Source organism: Passer domesticus, chromosome 2, assembly GCF_036417665.1.
Source record: "Passer domesticus isolate bPasDom1 chromosome 2, bPasDom1.hap1, whole genome shotgun sequence".
Taxonomy (NCBI): domain Eukaryota; kingdom Metazoa; phylum Chordata; class Aves; order Passeriformes; family Passeridae; genus Passer; species Passer domesticus.
In genome coordinates, this window is record NC_087475.1 from 61,104,248 (window position 1) to 61,124,122 (window position 19,875).

The window sequence follows — 19,875 nt, forward strand, 5'->3', positions numbered from 1 at the left end:
GGAATGAAATGTGGCAGGTGAATTTGAAGAAGTATTCATTGATAAATAAAAAGTAGTCCTGTATGTTTCTGTACCTACTGATCTCATGCAGCTCACCTGTCTCTGCAGATCTGGTATGAGACATTTGAAGTACCTTATCCAAAAGTACCTTATTGGGGAAAAAATGTTATATAGTAAGTATGTGGCTTTAAGCTTCTCATCAAGACATGGAAGTATCTTCAGAGTCAGTGTGTTGAATGACTTTTTATATTCCATGGATCAATTAAAATTACGAAAATGTTAAGTGGTAAGGCAAGTCAGACAGCTGCTTGACATTAGAGAAATCACTTGTCTAGAGGCAGAAGGAACAGTTCTTCAAAAGCACAAGGAGGAAATATACCATAAATGCAGCGCTTCCTAAATCCCTTTCCAGGGTATCTTTTAATTACATATGCTCAAAGTGTATTCTTCCTGTAAAAAAACCATATGGCTGTGAAACAGCTAAGTAGATGTATCCTAATTTCTTCATCTAAGGCTAAAATACCATTTTCAAATAAGAGCTGTCATGCACTTTGAAATACATATGTTGGGAACAGGTAAGTTTATATTTATCATAGATAGTCATCCCAGGGATAGCGGGACTTGTAAAATGAGGTAGTTATGTCAAGGTTATCAAAAGCTGAAGAAATAACATAGCAGACACCTTCCTTCACAAGGCCCTTTCTGAAGACATCTGTGCAAATGCCCACCACTTCCAGGAATCTTTTCTTATAATTTTGTTTAAGAAAGGATCATATTCAGATTCCTATCCTTCCCCTTGGTAATAGGGCAGGAGGTTTGCACCTTGGTTGAACTTTCTAGGAGTTGGCTGTAGAAACAGACCTCAAAAGAATAGACATTTGAGGCAATCAGTAGGCTTGTGCAGGATACACAGGGCTCTGTCTGGGCTCGTTAGTCTGCTAATGTGGCTCTGATCACAGATTAGTGGGGGAAAAGCTCCTATGGTGCTCTGCTTCACTTGGTGACAAGGCTCCATGGTTGTCACTGGGGGCAGACGGGTGCCAAGCCAGCAGACACCTTTCCTTTTGCGTGATGGTTGGGTTTCTGCCATTGTAATCAGGGCTGGAGTTCAGGACACACCTTTATTTGTCTGCAAGGCCATGTGATAGCTGAGGAAATGAGGAGGAAATGGCTGAAGGTCTGGATTCTGCCTTTGGTTTCCTGCCAGTGGAGCTGGTGTAAGACTGGGGGCAGCATAGTTAACCTTTGAGTGCCTCACTTTCTCCGCCCAAGGGAATAGGGATGCTCACCACCTCTGTACAGCCCCCTCGAGTCCTGTAGGAGAGCAGTGTTATGTAAACTGCTGAGTTTTACCCATACTATCATATGTAGTGAAAATAAATGACTTCTGTCCGTAACACTGCAAGAATTGCTTTTCCTAGCTCCAGTTCTCTTTGATGACCTACTATGTCCTGGGCAGTCGGTTTTAAAGCTTAGCAATTGCTCTAATACTTAGAATTACACACATAGCAGGCTCTGTTTGCTGCAGAAAAGAGTAAAACTTTAAACAGCCTGACAAAACTTGCCAATGAAGTATATTTAACAGAGCAGGGGTGTAACTTTTGGCTTTATTTACTTGTAATAATGGTAAGGAACAGTGAATTTTGTTTGTTTACATACTGTTTACAATGGCACAGTTTTATTTTTAATATATAAAACAATTGAGGTATTTATTGCATATACTATTTTAAAGATGTTTTATGTGTTTTCACCTTTGGAATATATTGTTACATTTCCTTGTACAGATAATTTGGGTGGCTTTGTTAATATAGTTAGTAATTTTTATGACTACTAAGTGACCAGTTTTCTGTGCCTTTTTATTGTTGGATGCATGATTACATATTTATTATTGTATGGAAGTCACTGAGATGTGTATTTTTGTATTCTGCTGGAAGCAATGGTTGATTTTATTGTACATGATAAGAGATGCCTTCCATAACAGGCACTCGTATGAGATCTTCCTTCTCAAATAAACAGAATGCATTCAATGTATATAAGTCCTTGAATTTATTTTGTGTCTAGAAATCACTGGAAATGTTTGAACATCATGGCACTGAATTGTAGATGTTATCCACTCAAAATGTGGGCTGCTACCAATGTCAAATCTAAACCAGAATTCTCTGATTAAATCAATGTAATGGCAACTCCTTGGCACAATCTAAGACTTTGGAATTTAAAAGAAAATTCAAAACTACATAAAATTTGGATGAATGGATACCGAGCATCATTTCTACTCAGTCTGCCAGGGACTGCCTGAAAATTATTTTAAATTCAGGGCTTTAAATACAGCATTTATACATCCTCTACATGGCTACGTGCAAACCCAGATTTAAGTAGGTCACTGTGCATGTAGGTGTTTACATCTGCAGGGATCTTCCACTGGATCTTGCTGCCACACAGCGTATTAAGTGTAAAAACAGATTTGCATTTGCATCCATGGTAACAACAGCCATTAAAACAGAACGTTCAGTAGCACATGTTTTCCACGGGTAAGTGGCAGTAAAGCAAACACGTTTTTCTCAGCAGCATGGGCTGTGCCTCGCTGGCACCAGCCCTGACACACACTCAGGGGGGCTGGTCCCAGAGGGCCATTCTGCAGGCAAGCATCAGCTGCTGGGTTGTAGGTCAGTGGGCTACGAGGCTAACACCAGATGTGATGTGAAAGTAACCACAGCCAGTGGCATATACAGAAGGAAAATTACAGTGTGTAGGAACCTAAGTCAGTTCATGAAGGCTGTAATCTTGTGATCTATGAAGTTGTCTTGTGGTTGGGATCCCATTGTCCTGAATGATCGTATGCTGGAGACGCAATTTTATGGATAACCCAGAAAGCTTACAGGTCAGTGCTGGGGGGGTTCAGTGCACCATGAATTCCAGGTGCTTACAATTCTTTTAGGATTGGAGCCTGTACTTCAATTTTAGGTGTGTTTTGGGAGGATACAATTTCTTTAACCAAACTGAAATAGGTCAAAGCTGTGGTATAAAGGAGAGGCTGTAGTAGGAGAAATAACTCATCGGGTAAAGTAGGTGGCACCACTAGGGATGGCACTCTGCAGTACATGAGGAGACGGGGTGTGATGGTGTTTGGACACTGGAAACTCTCCAGAATTTCTTCCAGAAGCTGGACTGCACAGTAAGGTAGGCTTCCCACAGTTCATCTTGATGAACTGTTCATACCTCATGTTAATACTTCTGACTTATAATCAATCCGTTCATCTCAGTGGCACCAAATAGCTGATCATGAAGTCTGAAACTGTGCTTTTAACTTATATCATTAAATTAATGAAAATCTGAAAAAAAAGAAGGTTGTAGACAGGCAAGCATTGGAATTGCAAGTGCTGAAACAAATCTAACAAAGTTATTGCCCAGAGTTATTTTATCAAAAAGGGCTGCATGGATGTCTTGGCTTAAACAAAATATAGTAGCAAATTATTTAACATGTTTAGTGGGGATGGCATGATAAACTACAAGGGCAAAAATGAAACTGGTGCAGTATTAACATTTCATGTTAAAATTAAAATATTGGAACAGTGAGCATGGTAAAAAGTGAGAAACAAAAATATTTTTAAATTATGCCATTCAGGCCACTAAAAGTTTGTGTTTAGATTAAATTCTGCCCATTCTGGAGGCAGATATAGGAGTATGGCATTAGTCTGAATTGACTGTGTATTCAACTAGTTGTTTGCCCCATTTCCTTTGGAGTTATTGCAGACTTTTTCCTAATTACACAAATACTATTCTGATCATATTTATAATTATACTTTTTCAAAGTAAAATATGTCAATGGAGTCATGACCTCCATCATCCCCAGCCATCCAACGCTAAGATGTCATGAACTGAATCCGTCTTGAAAGCATGACAAAACACAAGGCAGGTGCAATAGCTTCTGTCCTGGCCAAATGCTCACAGATGAGTGAAAGCAGCATCTGGCCCCTGCCCTCCTCCTTCAGATGAGAACCGAGGGGATCTACACGGAAGTGCATCTTTCTTTTTATAGAGGGAGAGATGGGAGATGTCATGGTGATGAAATGGGACATCCTGGGATGTGGCAGATGCCTCACTGAGGCAGTGGGATTTTTTGCTCTGGCTTTAGTTTCCATTTCATTTCCCTGACAGCAGTGCACAGCTGTGCCTGCACTTGCCACTCTGAACTCATTCCTCCCCTCTGACCTTTTGCTGCTATTTGCATCTCCCATGGCTCAAAGGCTTCAGCCCTTCTCAGGTACCTACCGTCATTTCCCAATTACACTTTGCCAAGTTCAATTTCCTTTCTTCAATTTCATTAAAAAAAAAAAAAATCATCCATCTGCTGCCTAGTGATGTTAATGTAACAGCAGATATATGTTCTCCTGGCAGTCAGGCTATCCTCTGAGTAGAGCAGTTCATTAATTACAATCAGACATGTAATACCTCTGAATCCCTAACACATGGCCCTTGTAACAATAATAATAATAATCATCTGCTAATGGTGTTACGATTCAATCTATGGTGTGTTTTCCCTCCCTCTGAGGGAGCACAGCTTTGCTCAGACTTCCTGGGCACAGCTTTTCCAGCCTGCTCTTGAAGCCATCAGAACTCTGAAGGTCAAGTCACACAGGAGCCTGCAAGTGGTGCAAGAGTATGTGCTTCTGATTTATGCCTGATGACTTGTTTTCCAACTAACTTGCATAATAAAGCATCAATACAGTCAATCAGAAATCTTATGGGGCTATTTTCAGCTGAATAAAAAGGATAAAATGTTCAAGAAGTTGAAGATGCCATGGAGCTGTTCCCAAAACATGGGTTTTTTTGGAGTGAGGGGTAACTGCTTTTTTAAGGATTGTAGGTGCAGGGGTCACTTCAGAGTACCTGCACTAAAAGCTTAGTAGTAAGGTTTTCATATTCTTTCTCCTTCACCAGCTTCTGTAAACAGTGGGAGGAGCAGGTGGGGTCTGGGGCCAACTCCTCATCCAAGGCAGAGCGACAGTTTAGAGGAGAGTGCCTTACCCGGAGTGTGTGGGCAACCCCTCCCTGAAATTAAAACCCATGCACTTGAATAGAACAGCAAGTTATAGAATGAGTTTTCTTTTCCAAGCACTGACTTTCTATGAAGATGAGGCTTACATAATTCTGCTCTGGCACTCCATCTCTCACTTCCCCTCTTTTGGGCCTTCACCTTCCACACCACTGTGTTTTGAGCATCTCCTTACAGTACTCCACAGACTGTAAACCCAAGGAAATGTAGGGACAGGGGCAACGCTCCGGATCAAGAGTAGGGAGAGTATCAAACAGCATTGACTGCCTTGTAAAATATTTTTCTAGATGCCACTTGAATTCACACCTTTCATTTATTATCTTACTTCATCAAAAGAAAATAATTGAATGAGTTTATATATGGATAAAAATCAAGTATGTTCCCTAGAGAATTTATAAAGGAACTGGGCAGCTACACAGGGAGAGATGGAGGGGACAATACCTGTGCCAGCTCTGCTCCATCAAAACATAATGAACAGCATAAATTTTACAGTTGCAGTGTAAAACCTTCACAGAGTTGTCTTAGGAAGGTATATACTGCTTTACAAATCAAATGTTCTCAAAATTAAAACTTCAATATATCTCTCTGTGACCACTTGGCCATAAAAATGATTACTCTGTAATTCCCAGAATCTTAAGCCTATTTAAATTATTGACAGCAGTATTAATTAAATCTTTCAAACATTGTGGAAAGAGTAGCCTGGGCAAATGAGCTTAAATTGTTGAAAACTACAATAACAATTAATTATGTCAGACCAATCAATCACTATTTATTTCTCAGTCAATAAGAACTACTGTTAATGGCTGTTTAAGCTCAGTTAAGAATTGATGGAAGCACTAGTTTTTAAATAGAAGTTAAATTATTGTTTTATTTACTAGCAGGATCAAAAAATATATCATGGCTTATTTTTTCAATATAAATCCCCTCTCAAAACATATATATTTTGAAAATAAGATTCAATTTCCTCAGTTTTCTTACCTGTCCAGGCAATCTGGGCTTTTATTAAAGACTTTTTCCCTTGCTGGATTAAATGGAGAAAAACTTGAACATAAACCCTTGTGGTTCTTTTACATCTGTTTAGCTAATACCCAGTTTAAATGCTTCTGATATCTAGACTAATCCCTGGGGGAGTGGAAAGAAATAATACTTTTTCTTAATTTAGAGAGGACTACTATCCTCTGTAGACCACTTGTTTTGTTTTTTGTAGGAATCTGACCATCAGGTTGCCTTTGGGTTGGTAGAGGGGGTTTGCCTGGAGGAATCACAGTGCGGAAAAGATGTTACATGACATTTTACCCATCCATTAATGTTCCCATTCCAGCTTCCAGGCTCCCTTGTTGCTGCCATCAGTTTCCCACCTCCCAATTTAAACAGAGAAAAATGAGGCTTTTAGGGTGCATGCCATGTTAAAATTCTGTTGCAGCTTAGTTTTTGGCAGTGAATGACTCTGATGTGTAAGGTATCAGTGAGCATAAGATATGTGCAATGATGCTGTTGACATTTGTTAAATCACTTACTATTTCACCAAAGCTTTGTTTGCTTTCAATATTAACTGATTTTTTTCTTTTGTTTATTTAGTGGTTCAAGGCCTGTGGTAAATCAAAGTTTTCCTTTTGCAATGACTGTTTTTACTGGGCCAGAATCAAAGTCATTCTTTGAGAGAGAGATACACAAATTACAACTGTGAGGAGGACTTTCCCAGAAGACATTAAATACCACAGCCAAAATGCAGTTTCTGTGTCTGAATCCCACACTTTGCAAGTCAGCTGCACCTCTTACCTTGCATTCTCCTCTGGCCTCGGTGTCTTTGAGGGCACCCAACGCCAGCACTGATGGTGTCTCTTCCTTCCAACACAGAATTAGGGTTTTACAGAGGTGATGAAGTTTTAGCATGACTAGCACGATGCATAAAATACACGCACAACTTGTGCAAATTGTACTTTTCATCTTCTCTTTCACACAGAAACGGATGGGATTGCCCATTTCCTTTAAAAGCAGGCCACCTAGTGCTTGCAGAGGTTCAGCACAGAGAGAAGCCCACTGCCAGCACCTTGGTTTGCTCCCTCCCTCATTTTTGCACTCCCTTCAAACCATGCTGCTCACCTACTTTTCAAAACACATTGTGCCACCATTCATCTTAAAATAACAGAAACTTCAGGTTGTTGAATTCACAGGCCTGCTTCCTGTCTGGCTCTCTGCTACTGCTTTGCTCCAGAGCTGGGTTTTGTCAGACCCCTCTGTCAACCAGCATTAATGCCCTAATATGGCCAGGAAGCATCAAGGAACGTGACAGCGTGGTTGGGATCAGCTGGATTAATGAACTAAGCCAAGAGTAGAAGGATCTAGCACCAGGAGTGGCCCAGTGAGGAGGCAGTACTGGGAGAAAAGGGGAAAGACAAAAGAGAGAGAGGGGACAATATTCCCCTTTCACCACCACCAGCAAGCTGGCAGAAACCGCATCCTCAGGTTCACCAGAGAAAAAGAGAATTAAGGTAGAAACACTGATAGCTTCTCATCCTCCAGACTGACACCAGGGCACCGTAAGAGGAAAAAAAATATGCCCTGGTCCTTTACATAGGCTATTAAAAATGATGAGCCAGTAGTAGCCATACTGGAATGTGACATCTCCAAGGAAAGCAGGAAGGCACAGCCTGGAACGGTGTTACTAATTCTGTAGCTGTATGATTAGACATGTAACCAGTGTCCCAGGAAGATACTTTATCCCAGCATTTTGCTGGAGCTTCCTTTCCTCCTCCCAGTGAGACAAGGAGAAGAGCCAGACACCTGTTGTTATTAATGGTCCTGTGGCACTTCTTAGAGAATGTCTAAATTCTGGTGAAGGTAAATCCAGTCTGAATTTCCTTTGGATAAATTGGATAAATCTCTCTGTGATAGGTGAGTTTGGGGTGTTTTGTGCATGTGTAAGAAGTGTAAATACTGAGCTATGCAGCCCTGGATATTGTGTAGCGCAGCTAAATTCAGTCCTGCATGGCTGCCAATGTATTTGGCAATATTCTCCTTTTATTGCAGGGTTTCAGCCTTTTAGTTGAAATGAAAGTCAGTAATTCTTCATTCTAATCTGTTTTTAAAGATGTGTAGAGCTCTTATTTTTATTAAAAATGAAGAAAAAAGGAAATGTAACACTAGCTAGAGGATCAATCTTTATCACTAACAAGAACATTTCTTGTTAGATATGTTAGGAAAAGCTGTGTCTTAGACTGTAAAACTTGATAAAATTATTAAAAGACAGAAGTGATAAATAAATGTTTTATATATTTGGTCTGCATTGGATAATGGGCACCTTCATACATCTTTTGTTAACTACAGCCAAGAATACAGGCTGAACTGTGGGATCTGGGATGGAAATCCTGACATTTCTATAGTGGTAGGAAATTTAATAGAAGAAGAGTTCTAAACAAGCTTCTTTCAAAACAAAAAAAAGCTGCAATCTCGCTCCTCAGTGCTTTGTCCTGTTGGCAGAACTTTACTTTTCACTTAGGATCATTTCACATTAGCTCTGTATCATCATGTCAAATCTGTTTCACCTGCAGTGTGTATCATTATCTTTTTTGAAAAGAAATGGAGAACACCCACACTAAAAAGCCTCAGCAGAACACTTTATTTTAGTGAATAGAATGTATTTTCTCTAGCACCGTGTGTATTTTCCACTCACATACATATATATAATACCCTCAAATACACCATATAGCTATGCTGTTGCAATTTGTTATTCATATTAATTGTAAATATTAATTTCAAATTTCAAACTCATCACCTATAAAGCTGTAACTAAGTTTACTTGGAAATCCAGCCTCATAATCAATCATCAATATCTATCAGGTTTCTGCAATCTCACCAAATGAATTTACATTAAAAAAATTATCCTCCCCTGGCACACCTGAGACAGAAGGAGACCAAAAAATCCAGCCTTGAATTAAAAACAAGCCCAAAGGCAGGAAGCTGTAATTTATACTCTGGATCCTGGCACGTTTCTCATTTCACATACCAGCTATCAGGAGTGGCCTTGTGTCTTCTAAAACTGTCCCTCATAAAAGACCCCAAACTTCTATTTTTGTGATAGGGAAAAATGAGCCCCAAAGCTGCAAAGCTGCAAAAGGCTCCTCCTCCTGGATAATGAAGGAGACAGGAGGAGAAAGGGTGCCTTCGAGCAAACCTCTCTTGCCAGAGCCTGAGGGAAGCAAGATGGGAAAACAAAACATTGGATTGCTTCCTAGCAGGAGCCACATGCAAAGTCCTCCGTGATTCTTCTGAAACCCTGGAGTTCTTCCCCACACAAATCATTCATATCCATCAGCTCCCAATCACAAAAAAATCCTTTTGACGGCCTAAAAAATGAACACATTTTGCCAATGAATAAGCAAATCAGATCAATGTAACTTCATTTTCTGGTATGAAAATAGTAAAGCTGGGCTTGTAGGGGAATGGAAATCCATTTCCATTTTTCTCCTTTGGTATAATGTGTTTTAAAGGGTATATTTCTAAAGAATCCATCATCAATATGTTATTGTAACTTACCCTTCAGTGGCTTTTTCATACTCATAAAGAATTGGGTGGTTCAACACACAGAACTTTTAGCACAAATTAAAGAGATATAAATATTATCAATGCTTCACCCACTAATTTCTTTCCTGTATCCCATCCTCATTTTCCTTAGGGAACCAAAAATCACAACTGATCAACCCTTATATAACTTTTAGTGGCAGGAAAATTTTCAATAAACCTTTTGACTGCAATCTCTCAAGATAACCAACTTATAGGGACAAGCCTCAACACTTCCATGTGTTCAAAGCTGATGAAATTTAAAACTACTGGTAATTCTGGAAACTTTTTGGCAGACAAAGGAATAAATAAATTAATACTTTTACAACCCAGCTTTCAGGATCAAATTCTGATTTATCTATAGCACATCTGTTTTATTATGTAATGTATGACCCAAGCAGTTACCTGAAAGCAAATATTAATTCTTATTGTCCATTAATTTATAGGCAGAACAATGTCTTTCCAGCTGTAAACGATGACACATTGTTCAAGTTCAAACAAGTTGATTTTAAAACACTTTTGTTATGTTTTCAAATACTCCTAATGCAGTTTCTTGCAACTGAGCAAAGAGGCAATGGATTAGTCCCCTTTTGATTGATGAAAGAGATTTTGACTTTATATAATAAAATATATATTTATATTATGCTTTTTTATATATATACATCCACAGCTTTAAAGCATAAGTGACCACAAAGAAGATACTTTCCTTTCAAGAAAGGTAAAAATTAACTTCCTTGATTAGAAGAATAACTAATACTTCAATGGTACGTGGTCCAAAAGGTTGGACCATGGACTGTGGTTCAATGGTAGTACATCCAAAATACCCAGTAAAATACAATGTTACCAGGATGTATAATTTTAAACTACACTTTGACTCTTGAAAACCTCAATTTACTGTCACAATCAACTGAGCTTCAATTTAAAAGCAGTTTAAAAATTAAATTTATCTGGTTCTCAGTAGGCCATGTAAATGTAACACTTCTGAGCTGAGACAGGTAACTAGAAAAATTTAACTGGGAAAATGAAATTGCCTTCAGTGAAGGTAACTCAGAAACAGTTACTCAGAAATCTTACAGTGGTAGGGAAGCCCTCACAGCATTTCTTTCAGGTATTTCTGTTCTGTGTTTCATTTTGGCCAAGATTTTGTGTCTTCAAACAGTAATTTACAAAGAAGTCCCTGGAAAGGATTGTACAGTGACTTTTTCACAATGGCAACCCCTACATGATAAAAATTCCCTCTCTCACATGAGGTTTTCAGGATCCTTTGTATTACAGCAATATTTTATACAACCACGTGGATGGCAGAAAGAGGCACTTCTAGTTTGTCTTAGGTGATGGTTTCCTGGTTTCCTTGTCACTCCTATTTTTTCCTTTTTTTTTTCTTTTTCTTTTTTTTGAGGGAGAGAGCTTAAAAACAAAACAAAGTTTGGGAGAAGCTATCGAGCTATCAATACTCCTATTTTGCTGAAAGGTCCATCCAAGACATGTAAGGATTTAGTAATTTCCAGTCAATATTTTGATGGAAAAAGACAATAACACTATGATTAATGTATGCTCATGTTTAAAGACCATTTCTGTTACAGAGGGAATCAGAAGGGAAATTAAATAATCTCTGAGTATGTGGCAACACTGAGGAAACAGAGAATCAGAAGGACTTAAAAGACACACAGCAGCAGTTATTCATGTGTGGAATATAAACAAGACAAGCCAAATGCTCCTATTGAGACTGACTTAAACCTTAAGCATATGCTCGAGTCATTTCATCTGAGATGAAGAGCACATTTCAGGGTATGCTGCAGCAGCACACAGCAAACTGTGTAACAACTCCAGCAGAAAGAAGGAGAAAGTACATCATAAACATGACACTGAACTATTTTCATTGTGGGAAAATACTCACTACAAAAATGATTTCCAGTTCAAGAATAAACTCTGTAAAACCAGTAATAAACTGGGCCATGGTTAGAAAATATAAAGGTCACTGAAAACTGACAATGAATTAATTTGGAATCCAGATGCTGTAGCATCTCCACAGTAGTTGAATTAGAGAGAAAATAAGTCACATTTGTTTACATGTGGAAGGCACAAGATTTGAAATGTGTCTCAGTAAAGCATCTGGTTTTCCTCTAATTTCACAGCAGGAATATTAGAGACTACTTACATAGATGAAGCTGCAGAAAATTTAATTACCACTGAACATTTACAAGGAAATTCATTGTTCCCTGGAGTTACCACAGTTGTGGTAAGGATGGTATATGACATCTCTGGGATCTAAAGAGGAAGTATAGGCAGCAACTGTAAACAAACAAGGGATGCGTATAGTGTGTACAATGTCTGCAGATCATGGAATTATAACATTTACCCTATAATAGAAATTATCTAAACATTTTAAAAAATCATTTGAAAATACCTTTTATGATGATGCCATAACCGTGAACTACAGGAAGGCAAAGATGTAACTTTTTTTTTTACAAACTGATCCGATACATTTCCAGAAATACACCATAAGCATTACAAGAATCCTGCAAAAATGTTTAGGTTTAGGGTTACATTAAGCAAACAGCTCAGTACTTTAGCACAGCTAGCTCTGACAGAGAAGGTGCTCTCCATATCGGTGTTGATCTCCGCATCACCAACTTCCCAATGAAGATCAGTATCACTTCACTAGTTCAGAAGATGTTTTTGCCTTGTAATTGCATTTTAGCAAGTTTATCTTAAAACTTTGCAAATATGGGCTGAAGACAAGGAGACAGTGTGTTTTCTGATAGCAGACAAGTGTTTATTCCAATCTCACACTGTACTGCCTGCAGTAACTGTACAACTCTCATTAGCAGGGCACGCACAGGCAGATGTCATGAGGTATTGCTGGTACACAAGGTTATTTGAATGACAATCACAAAACCAGCAGTGAGGGACACTCTGAAAACTTCCTCATGGGCTCGGGTATCATCATTAACCCTCAAGGAAAATTCTTGGATTTAATCTGCTCATACAAGCAATAGATATGTGCCTAAGTCACAAGGCAAAAGCTGAAGAAAGAAACACATAAGGAACAGAAACTACAGTAGAGCTAAATCCTCTCCTGACAGGAGCCAATTATTGAGAGGCTGTTTGGCCATCTTCTAATTGAACAGATTGGCACTGGAAATTCTGGATTGCCCTGGTTCCATCAAAATTTTCTACAGAGGCTGTAGCCCTGATCTGGCTGTGGCTGCTGGCCAGGCTGGCTTCTTACCTAGTTCAGCTGACTGGCTATACAGCTCCCTGGCATCAGGCCCACTGCTCAGTTGGTTTCTTGGCTTCCCAGGCTTGTCAGCTGGCAAAGAAATAGATTGTTCCATTTTTGCCAGAAAGGCTGCAGAGCCAACATGTTTTGTTCCAGCACTCAATGAAACAAAATATTGACAAGCTGGAATTTCCTGTAGAATAAAAATTTCTCTTCCCAGCCAGCTCCAATTATTATTGTATGGTCTTGTGTAACACAGTGACGGCGTTTATCACATCCTCTAACAAACACAATGCACAGAAAGGATGTGAATTCAGGGAGCTTTCCAAGGCTTTGGATAATAATCTCATAGCATCTGCAACCATCTCCATGGAGTACAATGCACCTTTTGATAAGGTTAGCGTGTGATGCTTTCCATCCTGCACTAAAAGGCCTCCTAAGCGGGCTCTCAGAACTCGTCTGTCAGCAGGACATGACTGGCCAGTTCAGTACAGAACTGTGGATGACATCCTTTATGCATATTGTTTTGGAAACTTACATATGTTACAGATCAAACTCCAGGGAAAGAGGAACCTGTAATAACTACAACATGGTTACATATATGAAGTTTATTGGGCTTTCACTGTTGAAAAAATAATGAGTTAAAATACCACAAACATGCAAATAAAAATGACACCTCAAACATGTCACTGGAAACAATGGATTTGAGAAGGATTTGGTGAAGAGAAACCAAAAAATGCTGTCACATTATACCATAATGCCACAAACCCAGCCCTTGCTGGAGACAAAACACCGTGGTCCAGCCCAGGTTTATGACAAGATGACTCATAGAATTACCCACTGAGACACAGAGTTCCAGTTTTGGAGGTGTCAGGGGTGTCAGGAGACACTGAACAGGCACTAAATGGCAAAGCAACTCAATGCCTGGGTGTGCACTTGCAGCAGAACAAGACCATTTAAGCTGTGTCTGTTCTCAGCTGTCTGTGCTGTCCTCAGTGCCACGCTGACACATTTATTATGCTGGTGAACTGGATCAGCAAAACGGAAGGAAAGCAGGTTGTTCTCTGGTCCTCTCAGTTCAATCCCATTTATCGCCTGATTTCACAAATGTTCACGCTGGCACAGGCCACAGGCAGCGCAGACACAGGAGCAGGGAGCTGGGCTGGAGGCATGAAGGGTATGTCACAGACAGATAAGCCGCTAGAAGTCATTCACGAAATTATTACATTGTGAGCTATGAGCTTTAGATTTTTATTTTGAGAGGGTGGAGGGGAGGAAGAAGGAGGGTGGAATATTTTCAAGCACGGCAGATCCTTCCCAGCTTGCTGCAAGGGGATCAAAGATCAAAGGAAAAGGCTTACACAGGTTTTAAGACTGGAAGAATATGCTCCTCTTGTTAAAGGCAGGAATAATACTATAAATTACTCATCTGCCCTTGTGAATGCAATCCTTATTATAATAAATGTAGCTTGTAGGATATAATTTCAGGTCTGGCCTGAACTTAATAAAGCTTTAGTTATAGAGGGACATTTTCCACAGGTAGTATCATCATAAAAACCCAACAAAACAACACTGACACAATCATGCAAGTATGTGGTTTTCATGCACTGAGGGGGAAAACATAAGTAAGTGACTAGTAAAAAAATGGACAAAAGACAAGTCACTCAAAGCCACAGACTATTTCTTCAACATCTTCCATAGATCTTCAACACATTTTATAGAACTGGCATTTAATACCTGAGAGACATGACATATAAGTCACTCTGAGACAGCCTCTGAACAAGTTGTTCCAAGCCAGTGATCCTGAAATACCAAGCTTAATAGACAGGTGCAGCCAGTGAGTCAGGATAGTAGCAGGACATGACAGTAGTTTTGACAAAAGTATTCTAAAGATGCCTATTTCTCCTACCAAATGAGCAGGCAGAAAACATCAGAGATGCATGGGCAGCTCTGCCTGATGCTGATTCCCTTCATGGGGCCTGATCCTGACCCCGACACGTGGACTGGTGTCCCAGGCTGGACTAGACCCATCCCTGTCCCCACAGGAGTCTGATGCCCTGAGCTTGCCCTGCTCCCAGGCCAGGCTCAGTGGGATGGGCTCTGACTGGTCAGACCCTTCCTTGAAAAATATCAAATTCACAGGACACAAAATACCAGAGCCCAGAAACCAACACTGTATTTCTTCATAATTAATATAAACTTTAAGAAGTGTTGGGTGACTAGACACATTTCCTGTGCTTTACCATAGGCAGTATTTAAATTAAAAAAAACCCAAACCATTATTGCAAAGCTATCCCCATTTTTATTCTTGTATAAAAAAGGAACAATTTTTTTTTTTTTTTGTGACCAACAATGGCATGCCATGGGTTATGTTTCATAGTTTCCTGATGAGGGTAAACTTTGATTTTTCTCAAGGTTTTGGCAGGGAGCCATAGGAACTCATTATTCTGAACAGTCTAAGGGGAATTCTAAAACAAAGGGAATAAAAAGCCTGAATTTATTTTTAAAGCATGCTTTTTCATGTTTACATTGCTTCCATGGCTATTTTGTTTTGTAATTTTTTACCTACTGTTGATACATAAAAAAACAATGATATATTAAAAACAACAAGACCCTCTTACATAATTTTTATCTTTCTTGAAAACTAAGAAGTATATTTAATGATGGAGTTGGTCAAAAGGAGATATTTTGTTGTTAAGATGAGCAGACTGTTAAAATGTCTTTATTCAAAAGACAGTGTATTTCCAAACCAGGCTGGTCTCAATAGGCACTGAAATGATGACTATCTCGAGTTAAATTTGAAGCTATTCTTCATTTACTTTTTTTCCATCCCATAGGGACACACAGTATGAGGGACATGAGGCACACTTTATTCGTCCCACTTGTGACATAGTGTGACACATTTTAGAACCAATCTTTTGTTTCTTATATATGTGTAGCTTGTTGCACACTTAGCAGTTTTTAGGGTAAATGAAAATGTAGTTCACCTACCTGTTGGCAAAAATGAATAGGGAGCCCCTGACTTTTGAAGTGTCTAAAGTGATTGTAGAACTCAAACAGCCCTTCATGAAAGACTAAATACAAATAAAAGCCACAGCTTAAGGAAAAACAGAAAGTAGGCTGGAGCAGGAATTATCTAGAAGAGTCAGGGAAAGCCAGTAGCAAAAAAAATCTTATATATTTTTAATAGGCCTTAGCTGGTATTCAGAAGAAAATGCAATTTTTGAGGGGGCTAGGGTAGTTTCTGTCCTTGTCTCTGTAAAACGGGGCTGGATAGAGCTTGAAACCACCCAGCACCGAAATAACTACAAGGGTGGCATTCTTTTAATGACCTTTTTCTGCCCTAACCCCTTCCCTAGTATACGAAGATTGGGACTTTTTTTTTTTTCCTCTTTTTGTCTGAATGTAGCTTTGGGGTCCCTTTCTCGTCTGCCTTGCAGAGGCTGCAGCAGGCACCGGCTCCACCGGCGGAGCTCCGGCTCTGCGGCTCCCCCGAGCTTCCCCTCACGGCCGGGGCTCTGGGAGCCCTGTCCCGGCCCCCGGAGCCTCTCCTTTGGCGGGGCACAGAGCTGTCAGCCCTCGCTGCAGAGCAGCTCGTGAGCAGGTGAAATTCCATCTGCCGGCCACATGCACACCCGATGCCCGGAGGAGTCCTGCAGAGCGGAATTCAGGAAGGCAGTGGGAAAGGAAGGGGGGCACGGGATTGTCAGACAGGGTCTCAAGAGATTTTTCTTCGCCTCGTCCGACTAAAGCCAGGCCGCAGCCGCCAACCCACGCCCCGTGCTGAGGCCGCCGCCCGGACGTGAGGGGCGACCCCGAGCAAGCGGGCGGAGACCCGACCCCGACGGAGCAGGCAGCAACAGCCCAACAGAACGGCTCCCGGGGGCTTTGCAAAGGCCGTGCCCGCGCCCGGGCACTGCCCGCGGGGAGGCGCTGGGACGGGACATGGACATGGACAGGGACACGGACACGGACCGGGACCGGGAGCGCAGGGTCCCCGCGGGGCGTGGCCGGCACGGGCCCCGCGCGCGCTCCGCCGCCGCCTCGGCTGCTTCCGGGGCGGTGCCGCTTTCCCGCCAATGGCAGCGCGCGGCGGCGGCGGCGGGGCGGGGCTGGGCGGGAAGCGTCGCGAGAGCGGGGGCGGGGCCGGAGCCGGAGGGGGCGGGGCCCGCGGCAGCGGCGGCAGCAGGGGCGGGGGCGCGGGCGCGGCTGCGCGCGGGCGCTGCGGGGCCATGGCCGCGGGCGGCGGGCGCTGAGGGGGCGGCGGGCGCAGCCACAGCCACAGGTACGAAGCGCCCCTTCTTCTTCCCGCCCCCTCTTCTTCCCACCCCCTGCGGCCGCTCCCCCGCGGGCCGCCCTGCCGGGGAGCCCGGGCGCAGGGCGGGGCGCCGCCGGCCTGTCAGCTGGGGCTCGCTGCCACAGGTCGCCCGGGGGCTCCCGGGGAAGCGCATCCTCCGCCGCCCTTCCCAGGGAAGAATCCCCTGGGGCGGCGAGCTCCCGCGGGCCCCAGCAGTCTCCTGGAGCGGGCCAGGGGCGCGGCCGGGCCCCCGGACCGCAGCGCGGGGTGAGCAGCGGGAGCGCAGCGCTGGGCTCCGGGAGCGGGCGGGCGGGGTGGGCGATCGCAGGGCCCCCCGGTGCCCCCTGGGGCTGGCCTGCCCCTCCGCGGGCTCCCGTGCGGACTGACCGACCGACTGACTGACTGACTGACTGACTGCTGGTGCTGGTGCGCGGCGGCTCCGTGAGTTTGTGTTCCTGCTGCGTTGTTTGGGTTGTGGTCGGGGCTCAGTGAGCTCAGCCTGTTCTCAGCATTTCGCTGTAGAAGTGTCTCCTCGCCCTGCCTGCCTCCCGCCGCACGTCCTCCTCCCAGTTCCTCTGCTCCCTCAAGGGAGGAGGAACAAGGAGCGTTCCTCCTTTGCTTTCTTGGCTCTTTCGAGGGGCTTGCTTTGGCTCTCTTATTGCAACCGAAGTACTTTTGTCTGGTTTCCGAAAGAAATCCAGTATGCAAAAGGGAAAAAAAAGGGTGAATTGTGGATCCGAACTGTGTTTTAAGATTCAGCTTTCTCCTCTCTGATGTATTGCCGGAGTGAGATAGGGAGGAAAAAAATCCCACTTATATTTTATCTGGAAAAGATCAGTGACACTGAAATAAATGGTAAGAACGCTTGAAATTTGTCCGGGTTACACTTGAGAAGAGTCGTACTTGGATTTATGTTTTGCAAGATTATTTCAGAATCATACAGTTAGACTTCAGTGGTAGATACCACCTATATTTAATTAATCCTTGAGAACTAAACAAGGTATTCTCTGGTGAAATTTTCTCTAGGTGGGAATAAGTTTTCTTGAGAAAGTGCTGCAGCTATTAGAAAATAACAGCCCCACCTTACTTGGTGTAGTTCTGTTATGTACAAAATAGTCAACAGACTGAAGTACAGAAACTTAAAGTTGATTGCATAAGCCACAAAATCCAGGCCAATGGATATCCCTAGTACATCAAGTAACATTTTTTTCCCAGGAAGTGTTTGAGAGTCGAGACCTGGGACTGGGAGGAAGCTGTGGGTGATGACTAGCCAGTAATGACGTAGAAAATGATTGATTCTTTTGAAATTGCTGCTTCTGTGTGACAGAAATACAATATAAGAGAATTAAACCAAGCAAGAAAAAGAGGACCCAGCCTGCCATTATTGCTTACCATAAATGATGTATTTTGCTTGCTTTTGATGTGTTTTGCTTGTGTGGGTGGCTGTGGTTAAGACAAATTGTGTTTCATACCTGGACTTTTTCAAGACTGCTGACCTGATCAGTGAAGCTGATAAATCATTAGAAATGAGAAATAGAGAAGGATCCATTAGACTATTCTGCCTCCTTGTCAATGTAGTTTTGCTTAATTTGGTTTTTAATAGCGGTTGTTTGGTAAGGTTGTATAAATATATATATGCAGGACAGCTGGGGAATTGGGCCCAACCAATCTGCATTTACAAAAGGAAGGTTCTGCTTGACCAGTCTGATCTCCTTCTATGACAAAGTGACCTGCTTAGATGAGGGAAAGGCTCTGGATGGTGTCTGTCTTGACTTCAGTAAAGCATTTGACACCATCTCCCACAGCATCCTGCTAGAAAACCTGGCTGCTCACGGCTTGGATGGGAGTACTCCTCTGTGGATAAAAACTGGCTGGGTGTCTGGGCCCAGAGGGTGGTGGTGAATGGAGCTAAAGCCTGCTGGAGGCCGGTCACTAGCGGTGTCCCCAGGGTCTGTTCTGGGGCAAGTCCTGTTTAACACCTTTACTGGTGATCTGGACATGGGGATTGGGTGCACCCTCCGTAAATTTGCCAACAGCACCAAGTTGGATGGGAGCGTTGATCTGATTGAGAGTAGGAGGGCTCTACATGGAGACTGGACAGGCTGGATCAGTGGGCTGAGGTTCAACAAGGCTGAGTGCCGGGTCTTGCACTTGGGTCACAGCAACCCCACTCCGTGCTGCAGGCTGGGGGAGGAGTGGCTGTAAAACTGTTTGGTAGAAAGGGATTTGAGTGTTCTGGCTGACAGCAGCAGAACATGAGCCAGGGTGTTCCCAGGTGGCCAAGAAGGCCAATGGCATCCTGGCCTGTAACAGCAATAGTGTGGCCAGCAGGAGCGGGGCAGGGATTGTCCCCCTGTACTTGGCACTGGTAAGGCCACACCTTGCGTCCTGTGTTTGGCTTTGGGCCCCTCACTTCCAGAAGGACATTGAGATGCTGGAGTACATCTAGAGAAGGGCAACAAGGCTCATGAAAGGTGTAGCACATCTTGTGAGGAGTGTCTCAGGGTGCTTAGCCTGGAGAAGAGGGGGCGTGGGGGAGATCTCATCACTCTATATAACCACCTGAAACAAGGGTGTCGTGGGGTGGGGGCCAGTCTCTTCTGCCATGCCTGCAGTGAGAGGACCAGAGGAAATGGTTGGTTGGGCTAGATAATCATGCAGGCCTCTCCCAACGTTGATGATTTTATCATTCTAAAAGATTGTTGTTCTTAAGGTATTTTTAAATTTCATATTTGGAACTGA

General features: G+C 42.6%; 1 protein-coding gene and 1 long non-coding RNA gene across 8 annotated transcripts in view; one reads left to right on the forward strand and one right to left on the reverse strand.

Annotated features, from left to right (window-relative positions):
- Positions 1-13,429: 13,429 nt before the first annotated feature.
- Positions 13,430-16,814, reverse strand: LOC135293976 (uncharacterized). The gene is made up of 2 exons (XR_010356091.1): positions 15,828-16,814; positions 13,430-13,998 (listed from the first exon to the last, which is right to left on the reverse strand). It is a non-coding gene; the product is annotated as an uncharacterized LOC135293976 (long non-coding RNA).
- A 397-nt stretch (positions 16,815-17,211) lies between these two features.
- The window catches only part of AKAP11 (A-kinase anchoring protein 11), a 44,096-nt gene continuing 41,432 nt past the window's right edge, over positions 17,212-19,875 (forward strand). For 2 of the 7 annotated variants that reach the window (XM_064408699.1, XM_064408703.1), the window contains exon 1: positions 17,212-17,400. The gene's annotated coding sequence lies outside the window, so the exon portion shown is untranslated. The remainder of the gene's footprint in view (positions 17,401-19,875) is intronic. The other 5 variants (XM_064408696.1, XM_064408702.1, XM_064408700.1 and 2 more) reach the window with 4 other exon arrangements.